Here is a 15,213-nt window from a genome sequence, read left to right on the forward strand (position 1 = left end):
ATAATAGAATTTGAATACTAAGATATCATGGTCATGGCAAAATAATCCGTACAACGTACACATGTGAACAACTTATAAATAATCGATTTCTGGACAATTGTACTTTTGTTTTCATAGTTGTTTAAATCGTATATCGTTTCCAGTTCGACTTATTGTTATCGTGTCTAAACCCCATAGACTTGTACCAAATAAACTAGTCTTTGGTATCATCGTTTCGAACTATCGTTTAATACTATCACATAGTATCCTTGCATTATCGTTTTGTATTAGTGGACGCTTTGTAAAAATATAATGTAGAACGCTTGTTGTAAAGAACATCGTTTTGAAATTGTAGACTAGACTCAAAAAGAATCTTAGTTCACTACAATTGATGCTCTGATACCAGGTCTGTCACACCCCGATTTTCGGTTTATGCGAAAGCGTATGGCGAGGTGTGACGAGAGCAGCAATCGTTACAATCAATCTAGTAAACAACATATTTGAAACATAGAAGATGTTCATCCATACATTTGATTCGAAACCATAGTTTACATTACATATGTCTTGTTTGAAACTTGAAACAACTTTAACTACATTATTAAAAGTTCAAAACATAACAATCGAAGACGGATGAAATCACAAAAGCTTGCGTTCTTGATAACCACTTGAACATATTTTTCCAAAGCCGTCCACTAATCTCCTGTAATACATGTTAATTTTGAAAACGTCAACAAAAGTTGAGTGAATTCATGTTATTTTGTTTTCGCATCAAATGAGTCTCCAAAACACTTGAAGTAATAAAATTCGTTTTTGTATAGTATGATAAAAAAAATTGTATGATCATTAGTGTGTTGCAAGGACACTAATATGTATGCCGAATAGGAGGCAACCAAACCTTGACAATTTATCGTGTGTGTCAATGACACTAGTTTGGACACAAAGGCACTCTTGACGATCGTGGTTATCGTTGTCGTTAAGAGTGGGGCTTGCCAAAACCCAAATAGATCTATCCGTTTGTTCCTCGGTACTTGTTTATTCATTAATGGCCCCTTTATTTTAACACCTATCCGCATGTGATCAAAATAGTTTCATCGTATTATCATACTATTTGTAACATGTATACATCCCCGAAGTTTAAAACTATAAACATTCAAAGTAAAAGGGGAAACATAAACTCACAGATTTGCGTTCCGTGCAAATCTCTATTCGATTCTTTGTTCGTGGTTCGATTCTCGACCTACAAGTGTTCTAATCTAGTTAGACACTTAGGTTTATGTTTATCGTGCAAATATTCTATCTTGTATTTTGTTTTTGTGTTTTCGTATATATATATAACTTCCTTGTATATATATTTATTCTGTTTGATTTGTGTTTGAACGGGCTTAATTTATGTTTTATAATTTAAGTCCATTTTGGATATTTGGTGCTTATGGGCCTAGCCCAAATAACTTTGTTTAAAAATGGGTCAAGCCCAAATTAATTTGTAGGAGTGGGCCTTAGCCCAAAACATTTTATAAAAGTAGGCCTAGCCCAATTTAGTTTGTAATTGTGGACTTAGCCCAAATAATTTGTGTAAGAATGGGCCTAGCCCAAATTGTTTTCTAAAAAAAAAACATATCTAGTCCATAATAATTGTAAAGATTGGGTTTTTTTAGCCCAAATAGTTTGTAAAGTGGGCTTTATCCCAAATTTGACTAAAAATATATTATTAGTCCATTGTTTTATAAAAGTGGGCCTAGCCCAAATTTTATTTATGAGAAATGGACCTTAGCCCAATTTTAACTTATGGACTATTTTCTTTATTTACAAGACTTTGGGCTAGTCAAAATAATAATAGTAATACTTGTATTCTTATAAAAATCTAGTTTTTATAAAAATTATTACTTATGCCATAATTAAACCTTTTTAGTGCATAAGCTTTTGTGACGGCTTGTATTTTGTTATAGTCGTTTACTACATGTCGGTTTGATTTATTCGTATCGTTTGTCCTGTTTGTGTCGTCCGTCTCGTTTTTACCATTTGTTTTGTTTGTGCCATTTTAGTTTGTCCAAAAGTCCATATTCTCCAATAGTGTCCGAATTTGTCCATTTGTGTTTTCGTGTCCAAGGATGGACATTTTATTTTGTTTTTCAAGTTCATATATATATTTTTGTAATTTTTATGGATGTGTATCAATTTTTCGTTTGTTCCTACTTGAACTAACATATGATGCACACATCAAAAATATATATACTTATGATACTTGATGAATATTTTGTAAGTACACATTTTATCCAAAAATATATACTTGTCATTTTTATTTAGAAATTTTTTTTATAAAACATGGATTTATGTCTTTGTCCAAAATTTGTTTAACCATGTTCAAGATCTCAAATGTTTGTTTTAGTTACATACTTCCTTGTTTAACAACTTTTAAAATATAACAAAATTTATAAAAATTTTGCCATAGTTTTGTTTGAAATATGGATTTTTCCCCAAGTTTATACAAAACTTGTTTTCAAATTATTTCAATACAAAACACCATCAAGTATCAATATCTATCAAAATTTGTCAACAAAAGTAGCATGAACATGATATTGTTCTTAACTTTCCCAAAAAGGAAACTTTATTCCTTATTTTTGCAAAAAAATTTGTAGAACGATATTTTATGAAAAACTCTTGTTTTAGATGTCATACAATGTCATTTGAAGCATAAATATGTATTCAAAACGTTTACTACCAACATATTTCTTGATTTTGATCCTTTCCAGGAATGAAAACTTTATTCAAGAAATATTTCAAAAAATTATTTTCTTCGTTTTAAATGTTTTCTTACATATTACTAGCATGCATGTTCATAAAAAATTTCATGTTCATCACTTTGTTGATGGATCTTGGTTGATCCTACATGCATGTATGTAGATCATATTTTTGAGTAAAAATAACCAAGATTCAAATTTATTAGGCTAGATTTCTCCAAGTTCATCTCTTAATCATAGAAAAATCATGTTTAAAAATAATGATTTGTAGTTGTTTCTTGTTATTTTTCAACTGGGTTTATGATGAACTTGTAAAAGAAATCAAAAATAAAAGTGAAGCTAGTATGTTATTCTTACAATTTTGCTAGAAAATATGGATTAAGATGAGAAAATCTTGGTGATCTAAGGGCTTCTAGTTCCACCAAAATGCTCCAAATAGCTTTACTTATCTTCCTAGTATCTTGTTTCATCCATAAACCTCCATATGAGCATGATTTACTTATGTTTGAGATTTGAAAAAAAAAATGAAGATGGTGATGGTGTTCTAGCCGAAATTTAGAGAGTGAAAGAAAGGATTGAAAAGTTTTTGTTTTATTGGAAATATGAAATTGGTGGAGTGTTGGAGATGTTTTGTTTTAATCATGTTCTTACCCCACCTCACACTAATCATCCATTTTAGAGTTCCAACACATCACAAATTTGATGAGTGGGCTTAAGGGGGACCCACATATGCCGTGAATAGGCATGGGAGCAAATGGGTTTTGTATTTTTTTTTAAATCTTGTTTAATCTATAAATTTTAGGAACTTTAATAACTTTGATATTTTATATAAAAATATCTACAAGGGTTTAAGCTCTAATATTTTAAAGTAGTGTGACACTAGGTAAAACTAGTTCACCAAAATTTTTAGTTTGTAATTAGGGTGAAAAAGTCGGTTCGGGTCCTGTACCGGGTTAAATACTGACACCGTGTTGTGCTTAGATAAATACATGACAAAAATTATTTTTGCACATGTTTTATCATCCAAATAATTAATACAACTTTTTAGACTAAAAATTTTATTATTTTTGACACGGTTCCGGTACCGGCTTTGCTGACTGGCAGTTTACTGAACTAGGCGTGCAGCTTAACGCAATAAGATTCGATTGCGGATTTTGTGTCGTTTTTGATACCCATTATATTATTTATGTCAAATAATATTTATTTTTGGGTTTTCGGACAGTTACTGTTTTGTTCTGCGGAATGCTGTACATTTCCGTAGGATTGCTGTATTTTTCTGCGGACTTGGACAATTTGGTTTTTAATTGGAATTTTGTAAATGATAAGGCACATATTATTTTTAGACAAAGCTTTTTATAGAATATTTGTGTAGACATAATTGTATGTCTTGTTTTCATTGTGTCAGACTGTACCACGACTAGTACTGACAAGTATCGTTTATTCGCATTCCTATTGTTAGTGTAGGATATTGTTTCCAATCAGCAACGGATTTGTTATCATATTTCACTATGATTTTTGTAATTCCTAGACTTTTAAGACTTTAATTAATTAAAATCAAGTCGTATACGCGAAAATAAAAATTTTAAATAGTTGTTCAGGTTGTACGGAATTTCCGGAATTTTGCCGTTTGTCACATCTGGCTTACTCGAACAACCCCCAATCCCTATGTGGAAATGGGAGAGTATAGCTATGGACTTCATAACCAAACTTCCGCACACGTCATCAGGTCACGACAGCATTTGGGTTGTTGTCGACCGTTTGACCAAATCCGCCCACTTTTTGCCAATATGGGAAGACTACAAGGTGGAACGATTAGCCCGAATCTACACCGACGAGATCATTTGTAATCATGGGACGCCTCGTGATGTGAGTAAAATGCAACATATAAATTACATCAAATGAGCCATAAAACTAACCCTTTTTAAGTACTAATGTTGGAAAAAGTGTACTTTTGTCTTCCTTTTGTATTTTCAGGGTTAAAAGAGCTTAAATGAACAAAAGAAGCAAAAATGCAGCCAAATCCAACATAAATACAAAGAAAAGGAAGAAACGTGGCATGCCCGACTCCTCGACAGCATCTCCCAAAGCAAAAACAAGAAGAAAGCTGAGCATGGGGTTGTGCCCAGCTGAGCATGGGGCTGTGCCCAGCTGAACATGGGGCTGTGTCCAGCGGACACGGGGCGTGTCCAGCTCAACACGGGGCCGTGCTCAGCGAGCACGGGGCAGTGTCCAGGATGGTCAGCCCTGGCAGAAAAGACAAAGTGATAGAAGCTTCTATTGCCCACCACGGGGCCGTGCCCAGCGGACACGGGGGCGTGGTCAGAGTGCTGCAGGTGCATTTATTGTAATTGCGAATTACAATTAATGAAGAGAGAGAGTGTCAGACGGGCACGGGGCCGTGCCCAGGCTTCTGTTCAGCCTATAAATAGGAGTGCTTGGAGCCATTTCAACTCATCCCTTGGCACACCACCTCTCTCACACTTCATCCACCACCCACCACCACCAAAACACCATCATCCACCACCATCATCCATTGTCCATCGTAGAGTGTGTGAGTCGTCTCGGGATCCAAGATTGATAGTAAGAGTTCTTGACAATCAAGGCCATGTTTGCCTAAGTCTCTTACATCACTTAGTGAAGACAAGTGTTTAGTATAATACTTTTTATTTTTAATCTTTTGCACTTTTTATTTGGTTTTGTATTAATGACTTTAATAACTAGTTACTTATGTTGAAGGTGATCTTTCCTTATCGTTTGTCCGTGGTGTCTTGGCGTTATTTTACTGTCTATATAAAATAAAAGATTTTCACCATTCATATCTCCACGGTCTATATGGAGGTATGTTGGCTACCTGGTCGGGGGTTAAGGGAACGGTTTGGTAAGGGTCTTGCCCTTGTTCAGCGTTTAGAGGTCCTGCTTGGGACCTGGGTCAAATTTAGTAGGATCTCCTTCAATGCCCATAGGTATTGGATGGCGGGGATCCAAACTCTTTGACCCCCTCATAAGTTAACTACTATTAATACTATAACCCGGCTATTTAGGACTGTATCCCTGCTGACTCATACTACTTAGCCGAGGGTAACGTCACCGCCGAAAGCGGGGCCTACCACAATTTGCATTAATAACTTAATTCATTATCTTTCAATAAGCCGACCCTTTAGGATTGTATCCTTGCTGACTCAAACTACTGGGTTGAGGGTAACGTCGCCTTCAAAAGAGGGGCCTACTACAATAACTAAGATAATCTCTTAAACAAGTGCAAAAGTGCGAAAATAATCAAAGGTTATACTAACACACGTGTCGGATCCAAGTGATTCATCTTGTCTATCTGTTTTTATTTTATTTTATTTTTCAGCATTTAGTTAGTTTTTATTTTTCTTAGTTTAAAACATTTTTCTCACTTTTTGATTTGATTAGACGTTGAGGATAAACCGGTATTAAAAGCTCTTGTGTCCTTGGACGACCTCGGTATCTTACCAACACTATACTACGTCCACGATGGGTGCACTTGCCCATATGTGTGTTTAGTGTTAGTAAATATCGTGTTTTATAAATTTAAAACTTGGCTAAAAGTGTAAAAATGGGCTAAAATATATATCTAAAATATAACACACTTCACGCGCATCAAGTTTTTGGCGCCGCTGCCGGGGACACAAGGATTTTAAGAAAGCTTAAAATCAACGGCCTAATCAGTTTTTCAAAACCTATTCAAAACGCGCGCACATTTTTCTGCATTTTAGTTTAGTTTGCATTTACAGTAGCCTGAACACGGGGCCGTGCTCGCTGAACACGCCCCCGTGCTGCATATTTTTAGTTAGATACCCAGATACAGAGTCTGAACACGGGGCCGTGCTCACTGAACACGCCCCCGTGCTCAACGTGACCAGTAACTTTAATTAAAACGCCCAGATACAGACCCTGAACACGGGGCCGTGTTCACCAGACACGGGGCCGTGTCCAGCTTCTGTTTCTGTCTTTGTTTTTGTTTTCTGGTCCTGAGACTCAGTTGTGGTCTGCTGAGTGATTTTTATGGATCAATACTCAGGAGATTACAACTACACCTATGATGAGGATGATTATAGGGGTAATTATTGCACTAATTGTCGTAACGCACGCTCGGTTCAATATAATACTTCATATCAACCATCCAATTCATACAACCATTATGAAGAGCCCAGGTACGAGCCATCAACTTCATACACATCCTATGAAGACCAAAGGTATGAACCTCCTTCCTCATACTCATATTTTGATGAACCAAGGTATGAGCCTTCATACTCATACTTTGAAGATTCAAGATATGAGCCACCACCTTCATACGCTTATTATGAGGAACCATGGCGTGAACAACCCACCTCATATGAGTACTATGAAGAACAAAGTTTCGACCCTTATCCATCATATACTTACAATGAAGAACAATGGTGTGAACCATCTACTTCATATGAGTACTATGAGGAGCCAAGGATCGAACAATCGGATTCAAGCTTTGAGGATCCAAATTCTTTTTCTCTCACCGAAGTGACTAATAGGATATTAGAACAACTTAAAACTATCGAACGTTATATAAAGGAATCTCGCGCAAGGGAAGAGGAATCCCGCGCAAGAGAAGAATTAAAAAGTAATAATAACGTAGAGATAGTTGAAAGTATCAAAATGGAAGAACAAGAAAGTGAAAAACCGGCACATGAGTTAAACAACGAAAAAGGTGAGTCCGATAATGCTAAAATTCAAGAAGAGTCTAATTTTGAAGAAATTAATCTCTTGTCACCTACTTTCGAAAATCATTGTTTAGTAACCCCACATGCTAAGTTTTTAAAAGAGTTAAACACTAGTGCTAAAATCAAAGACTTAGTAAGTGTTAAGTTAACTAATGATCAAACCTCGCTAATAAAAGAAGATCCTTTTGAAATTAACATTACACCGGTTCCATGTTTCTTTCAAAATTCCTTTATTAGTAATATCACCATTGATAAAGATCTTTGTGTTAACATAATGCCTAACTACATTTTCGAAAAATTAAGTATTAGTGATTTTGCTCCACTTCAAATACCCATTTTTCTATCTAATCGGAAAATCATAAAATCAATCGGTGTAGTTGAGGATATCTTGGTTCAAACAAATCAAATGGTAATCCCAACCGACTTTGTCATCCTTGATGAAGCTCCTCTAGTGTTGGGACGACCTTTTGTAAAAACTCATGAAGCTTTGAAAAACCGGAAGTACAACAATCTACCTCTTCAATTAGGGGCATTCAAAAGGAGCATAGATCTTGAGCGCTCAATGAAATATCCTTTTGGCAATAATGACCCCCTAATTAAAGATGAGCCAGAACCACCCGATAAGGAGGGTCTAGCCAAGGACCCTTATAAACGTGGCGCACCACGGAGGCATTCCGCGGAACTATCCGTAGTTTAGTTTAGATTAACTTTTATGTTTTCTAGTTTAGTTTTTAATTTTCAGGAATAAAACACACTCGGGATGGTGAAGGATGCTAAGGGAAGCTTGAACCAACACCCCATACATAAAAACAGAGCCTCTCGACAATTTTTCTTCATTACTGCAAGTTCAGCACGGGGCCGTGCTCACCCAACACGCCCCCGTGCCCAAAAATCTGCAGAAATGCCCAGTTCAGGTACCTGGACACGGGGCCGTGCTCACTGAACACGCCCCCGTGCCCATCCTTCTGTTTACTTTTGGTACTGGCAGTCTGGACATGGGGCCGTGTTCAGCCAACACCACCCCGTGTTCAGCTACCCAGTACCATAAAATCTTGTTTTTAACCCACTTTTACACATTTTAATCAACCGAAAAACTTATTTTTGGGACACATTGAGGACAATGTGTAATTTAAGTGTGGGGGGATGCTAAAACCTTGAATTTTGCAAGTTCTAATAACAAGCCTTACACAAAACTCTATTGGAACCGCTAATCACCCCAAATTTTTTCAAAAACTTTTCATTTTTTTTACTTGTCTTGGTTTAATTTGGGAATAACAAGTTCTAAAAAGGTTATATTTTTATAAATTTACAACCGATAGCGTCGTGATAAAAAGAACCAAATAAGAAGATTATGAAACGGCATGACAATCTTAGTTAAAATTTGATTATATATACTTGATCACATAAAAACCCATTCCCACAAAAGTGAGTTTTGAGCCTTTATTGAGCATACAAATATACATCTTTAAACTAAATGCTCATTTTTCGTTTCTTGTGTGAATAGCCGCTTGGTTCTTACGACTCTAGAACTTGCCACGACGATACATTCCCGGTCCTTACCAACTTAAACCCGAGTAAGTAAATGATGGAGGCATTAGGACTAACCCCTTTTTATTTCTACACCATTAATTTTCCTTTTTTTTACCACCTACCCAAAAATCCCCCTAGTTAACCCCTTTGAGCCTAAACCTTTTCGTTTCTTTCCCCAAAACAAACACCCTTTACCCACCAAAACCTTTTTCATTTTAAACCCTTTATTTTAGTAACAAAGCTCAGTTTTCCTGTGACACAAAAAAAAAAGAAAAAAAAGAGATGAAGTTAGCAATAAACAAACAAGCTCATCAAAAGAAATCTTGTTTAAAAAATGCTTCAGTAGAATAAAAAAAAAGTGAAGAAAAAAAAAAGAAGAAAAAAAAACAAAGTGTTTTACGAAAACTGACGCTTTTTACGCTTTTCGCCCTTTTACTAACCACTAACCCAACCACCCACCTTTAGCCCAAGCCTAACCCTTCACCCAAAAAGTCCTCTTGATATTTACAAAGGTATAAAGTTAAAAAGGAGGAGGATTGATTGCTTGGCAAGCTTATGGTAGGAATAAGTTCCATGCCGCTCTCGAGTGATTCACTAAAAATACACCTTCGGCCGAGTGTTGAGTGATCCCCCGTGAGGTATGTGAACTTGTATATAAATGAAATTTTAAAAAGGCATGTTATGCCCAAATAAGTAATTTCTCTTATGAAACGTTCTAAATAAATCACATCGAATAGGATTGTAAATAGTATAAAAATAAAACCCAATAAAGATCTTGGATTCCCGACACTCAAGACAAGCCCAAAACCTTCTCTTCTACCCATTCCATTTGGGAGTGTAAGCCACATATTAAAGAGTTTTGCTTGAGGACAAGCAAAGATTCAAGTGTGGGGGTATTTGATGTGAGTAAAATGCAACATATAAATTACATCAAATGAGCCATAAAACTAACCCTTTTTAAGTACTAATGTTGGAAAAAGTGTACTTTTGTCTTCCTTTTGTATTTTCAGGGTTAAAAGAGCTTAAATGAACAAAAGAAGCAAAAATGCAGCCAAATCCAACATAAATACAAAGAAAATGAAGAAACGTGGCATGCCCGACTCCTCGACAGCATCTCCCAAAGCAAAAACAAGAAGAAAGCTGAGCATGGGGTTGTGCCCAGCTGAGCATGGGGCTGTGCCCAGCTGAACACGGGGCTGTGTCCAGCGGACACGGGGCGTGTGACAACTCGAAATTTAGAACCTTTCGTTGTAACTTACTTGTACGTTATGTGACTAGTTAAAATGATAACGTGAATCTTTTTATGTGATAAGTGCTTTGTTACGCGTGTATTGTATATATATATATGTGTGTACGTGTTATATGTGAACCGAGAACCCGACACGAAACAACGGACCCGACTCGAGACCAAGAGGTCTCGAGTGAATAGTGACCGAATAGGCCTTTGGGCCGAGAACCTTGTGGCCGGTTGGGCCATTGGGCCGTGAACCCCCACTCGAAACCCACTAAGGGTGCACACTCTTGGAACTTGACTATATATACCATGCCTTAGTTAGTTCTTGCCATTTGTTGAACATTACACACACACACTCTCCTACTTTTCTCTCTAAGCCTTAAGAACACAAACACATTTCCAAGACTCTCGGATCCACTCGGTTGGCACAAGAACTCTCGGATTTGGAACTTTGGATCGACACACACACACACATCACCAACCGGTTAGTATCTATCATGTTTATGGTTGATTTTTGTTGTGTTTTGTGATGCATGAATAAGATGATGTTTATGGTTAGAGATTACATGTTGTTCTTGATGTTTATGATGATTCTAATATGCACAATGATGAACCGGTTAGCATATACTATATGATGAGTGTGATATTTTGTGTCTAAATGAAGTTTGAACCACTTTTGTTGATAAACATGAAATCGGGTTGCACTTGCCATGAAATCGGACATATATGAAAACCGAGTTGTGTGTTATGTTTAGTGTTTTGATGCTTGTTCATAGTTTTGGGTGAATAAGTGATTAATATGTTATGAACTTGTTGAATATGGGTTTGAATATTGAAGAACACTTTGAATGATAGTTGAAGATTGAAAACCCTTGTGATTTTGATCCATCTTTGACTAATAGCCTGATTAGGAAATATGTTAGTGGGATTCTATTGGTTATTTCCGGATTTGGGCCTGATTATATTGTACCACTAATCTGACTACATCTGCATCAACACGTGAACTTGAAAACGACTGCTACCGACTCGCAATCACCTGGTTGCGACTCGCAACCACAGCGTGATGACTCGAGACCACGCGGTTGCGACTCGCAACCATAACAGGACAAGCCGAGACCGCAGGTTACGAGTCCGGTTGCGACTCGAGACCTTAGCATGATGAACCGAGACTACGGTTGCGACACCGGTTGCGACTCGCAACCATCCATGATCAACACACAGCATGACTCGAGACCATGCTTGCGAGTCCGGTTGCGACTCGAGACCACACTTTTTGGGCCTTAGTTAATGGGCCAGACTGATGGGCTTCTGTGTTAACTGCTTTTACGTGTTTGGGCCTAAGTAGTTGGGCTGAACTTGTGAACCGTATGTGCTACGGTTGACTGTTAACTGTTACTGCTAAACGTGCTTGCCAAACGTGTTGAACATTTGTGCACTACTTGGTTCGAATCTGATTATACGTGATATCCGTGTTAGGACGTTATTGACTACTTGCGACTTGATTGACTTTCTGTGTTTGACTGCCGAGCAAACCAAGGTGAGTTCACACCCTTTACAAAGCATGGGATTCCCTGGGTTGGGAACGGGGTTAAGGAACGTGGGTTCCTCGTCTACCTTGGGTAGGACGTCAGTGGTTCAGGAATGTGATTCCTCGTCCGGATGGACGGATAAACGTACTAGACTAAAACTCTATCACGAAGTCCCTCCTTTTTGTATCGACTAATCGTCGGGCCAATGGCGAGCGGGTCATTAGTTAGATAGCGCTATTTAGGTCTGACAAGCCTCACACCGTGCCGCAGAGGACGGGCGTGAACTAATGGATCTGGGGCACGTCAATGATGATAGACATTGATGTTTTTCAGGGCACATAAACATGACTACAGTCAGCAATCGATACGGTAACGAGTCTAGTATACACATGGGGTAGCCCCCACGGCTGGAGAGCCAGATGATGTACATGGGGTAGCCCCCACGGCCGAAATGCCTGATAACTATATGGGGTAGCCCCCACGGCCGGAGTGCCGGAGTAACTGGGAACGAACTGGTCACGTTTTTAAAACTATGGGGTAACCCCCACGGCTGGATGCCAGATAAAGTAAACTGTTTTCGAAACAACTAAAACGAACGCCCACCCGTGAACTCACTCAACTAGTTGTTGACTCGTTACTACATGCTTTGCAGGACCATAGGTACTTAGCTGGAGCTTGCATGGAGGAGGATCGTTGTGGGACATGGATTGCTACAAGGCCATGATAAACTTGAAACTTTTGGAACTTATGTTATAACTTTAAACTTATGCTTCCGCTTGCAACTTAAACTTATATGTTTTGAAACACCAATCGGGATGGTTAAACTTTTATAATTACTTATATGCTTGTTCAGTATGATTGGTGGCTGGGTCCTGGTCAGTCACGCCTCCAAGCGGTGGTACTCCGCAGGTGGGATTTTGGGGGTGTGACAGATTGGTATCAGAGCCATTGGTTATAGTGAACTTGGTTTTAATAAAGGAGAAACGTTTTTGTTAAAACCAGACTATAACCGGTTTAGTGCTCAACGGTCCACAACGACACTTCGCTCCTCATGCAAGGCTCGACGTTCTAGGTAATATGATGTATGTATATTGCCTACTTGTTAGTTGCGTAGTACATTGCTCATGGTATGCTTGATTAGTATAACTACTGTTGTTTGAACACATGCGTACTTACTCTGTCCTACTATCGTGCTTTCGCGAACCTCTCTCACACGTATTGCTTTTATTATGAAGAACCATGTCTGGACGCGTTAACATGACACAAGCCCAGTTGACGGCTTTGATCAACGAGCGAATTGACGCAGCGCTCGCAGCTGCACGCGCAGGAGGTATATCCTGCAGTCCGAAATTGTTCTAGGATCGTTTGGATCCTACTCTCGTGAACCAACCTTTGTGTGTTAAACTCTGTCTTTTCTTTCACCTACCTTAGGTCAGTATGCTCAGGCACCGGTGTGCACTTTTAAGACCTTTATGGACTGTCGACCCACAACTTTTAGCGGCACTGAAGGAGCAGTAGGTCTCCTACACTGGTTTGAGAAACTGGAGTCTGTGTTCGAAATGTGCGAATGCCCTGAAGCGCGCAGGGTGAAGTATGCTACTGGTACTCTCGAGGGTTTGGCTCTCACGTGGTGGAATGCTCAAGTGCAGATGTTAGGGTTGGTTGCTGCCAACGCCACCCCATGGGAAAACTTCAAGGAAATGATCAGGGAGGAATACTGCAGTCGTGACGACATTCACAAACTGGAAGATGAGTTCTACAATCTTAAGATGTCGGGGTCGGAGATTGAGGCATACACTAAGAGATCGCATGAGCTTGCTTTGTTGTGTCCTACTATGGTGGACCCTCCATATAAGCGAATTGAACTCTATCTCAAGGGCTTGGTGCCAGAAATCCAAAGTCATGTGACTTCAGCGAGGCTGACTACTATCCAGCAGGTTGTACAGTTGGCTCACCGTCTCACCGACCAAGCGGTGGAGCAGAACAAGTTACCGAAGCGAATAGGTGCTGCAACTACTTCTGGTGCTTCTAGTGGGGATAAACGGAAATGGGATGGAACTTCAAGCAGGGGTTCAACTTCAGTGCAAACTCAGTCTCAGCAGAGAAAGACGGACGATCACAAGAGCCCCAGTCAGCAGTCGTCTGGTGGTCAAAGTCACGGTGGATACAAGGGGAATCACCCCAAGTGCAATCGTTGTAGCCTACACCACAGTGGGCCATGCACCAGGGGCAACTGTCATCGATGCAACAAGCCTGGTCATGTTGCAAAGGATTGCAAAAGCGCATACCCCGTCAACCAGAATCGTCAGCAACCTCAGCAGAACCAGCGACAGCAGCAGGGTAACAACAAAGGGTGCTTTCAGTGTGGAGCTGAAGGCCACTTCAAGAAGGATTGTCCCCAATTGAATCAGAACAACAACAACAATCAGGGGAATGGTAACAATGGGAACAACAACAATGGTGCTAGGGGACGAGTGTTCGTGATTGGTCAAGGTGAAGCGAGGAATGATCCCAACGTGGTGACGGGTAAGTTCCTTCTCGACGACTTTTATGTTACAGTCTTATTTGATTCGGGTGCCGACACTAGCTATGTATCACTAGAAGTTAGTAAGATGCTTAAGCGTATTCCTACACCCCTGAGCGACAAGCACACAGTAGAGCTAGCTAATGGTAAGAGTTTGGAAGCCTCACACGTAGTCAAGGGTTGCCAGCTTATTCTCGCTAACCAGACCTTCTCTATCGATCTTATCCCTATTGTCTTGGGTAGTTTCGACGTTGTCATTGGGATGGATTGGTTATCCCAACACCGAGCAGAGATTCTTTGTAACGAGAAGGTCGTTCGTATTCCTGGTTTAGGTGGTGAACCTCTCATGATTCGTGGCGACAAGAGAAGTGCTGTTGAGAACATCATCTCTCTTCTTAAGGCCCAGAAATGCTTACGAAAGGGCCACACTGCGATTTTGGCTCTAGTTACTGACACCACAGAGAAGGAGAAGAAGTTAGAAGATTTTCCCGTTGTACGCGACTATCCTGAGGTATTCCCTGAGGAATTACCTGGTCTTCCGCCCCATCGCCAAGTCGAGTTTCAGATTGATCTAGCTCCTGGAGCCGCGCCTGTAGCCCGTGCACCTTATCGTTTAGCTCCATCAGAGTTGGAAGAACTCTCCACGCAACTACAAGAACTCTTGGATAAGGGTTTTATTCGTCCTAGCTCATCGCCTTGGGGAGCTCCAGTGTTATTTGTGAAGAAGAAGGACGGTACCTTCAGAATGTGTATCGACTATCGCGAACTCAACAAGGTGACTGTGAAGAATCGTTATCCTCTACCGCGTATTGACGACTTGTTCGACCAGTTGCAGGGGTCGAGCTACTATTCAAAGATCGATCTGAGATCGGGATATCACCAGCTGAGAGTTCGGGAAGAGGATGTCTCTAAGACGGCCTTTAGGACTCGATATGGGCACTATGAGTTTCTGGTCATG

At 39.4% G+C, this 15,213-nt stretch overlaps 1 long non-coding RNA gene across 1 annotated transcript; it reads right to left on the reverse strand.

The window, feature by feature from the left end:
• Window positions 1-483: 483 nt before the first annotated feature.
• On the reverse strand, window positions 484-3,333 carry LOC110903273. Its single transcript, XR_004877833.1, has 2 exons — window positions 3,075-3,333; window positions 484-679 (listed from the first exon to the last, which is right to left on the reverse strand). It is a non-coding gene; the product is annotated as an uncharacterized LOC110903273 (long non-coding RNA).
• Window positions 3,334-15,213: the final 11,880 nt, after the last annotated feature.

Source organism: Helianthus annuus, chromosome 13 (assembly GCF_002127325.2).
Source record: "Helianthus annuus cultivar XRQ/B chromosome 13, HanXRQr2.0-SUNRISE, whole genome shotgun sequence".
Classification (NCBI taxonomy): Eukaryota; Viridiplantae; Streptophyta; class Magnoliopsida; order Asterales; family Asteraceae; genus Helianthus; species Helianthus annuus.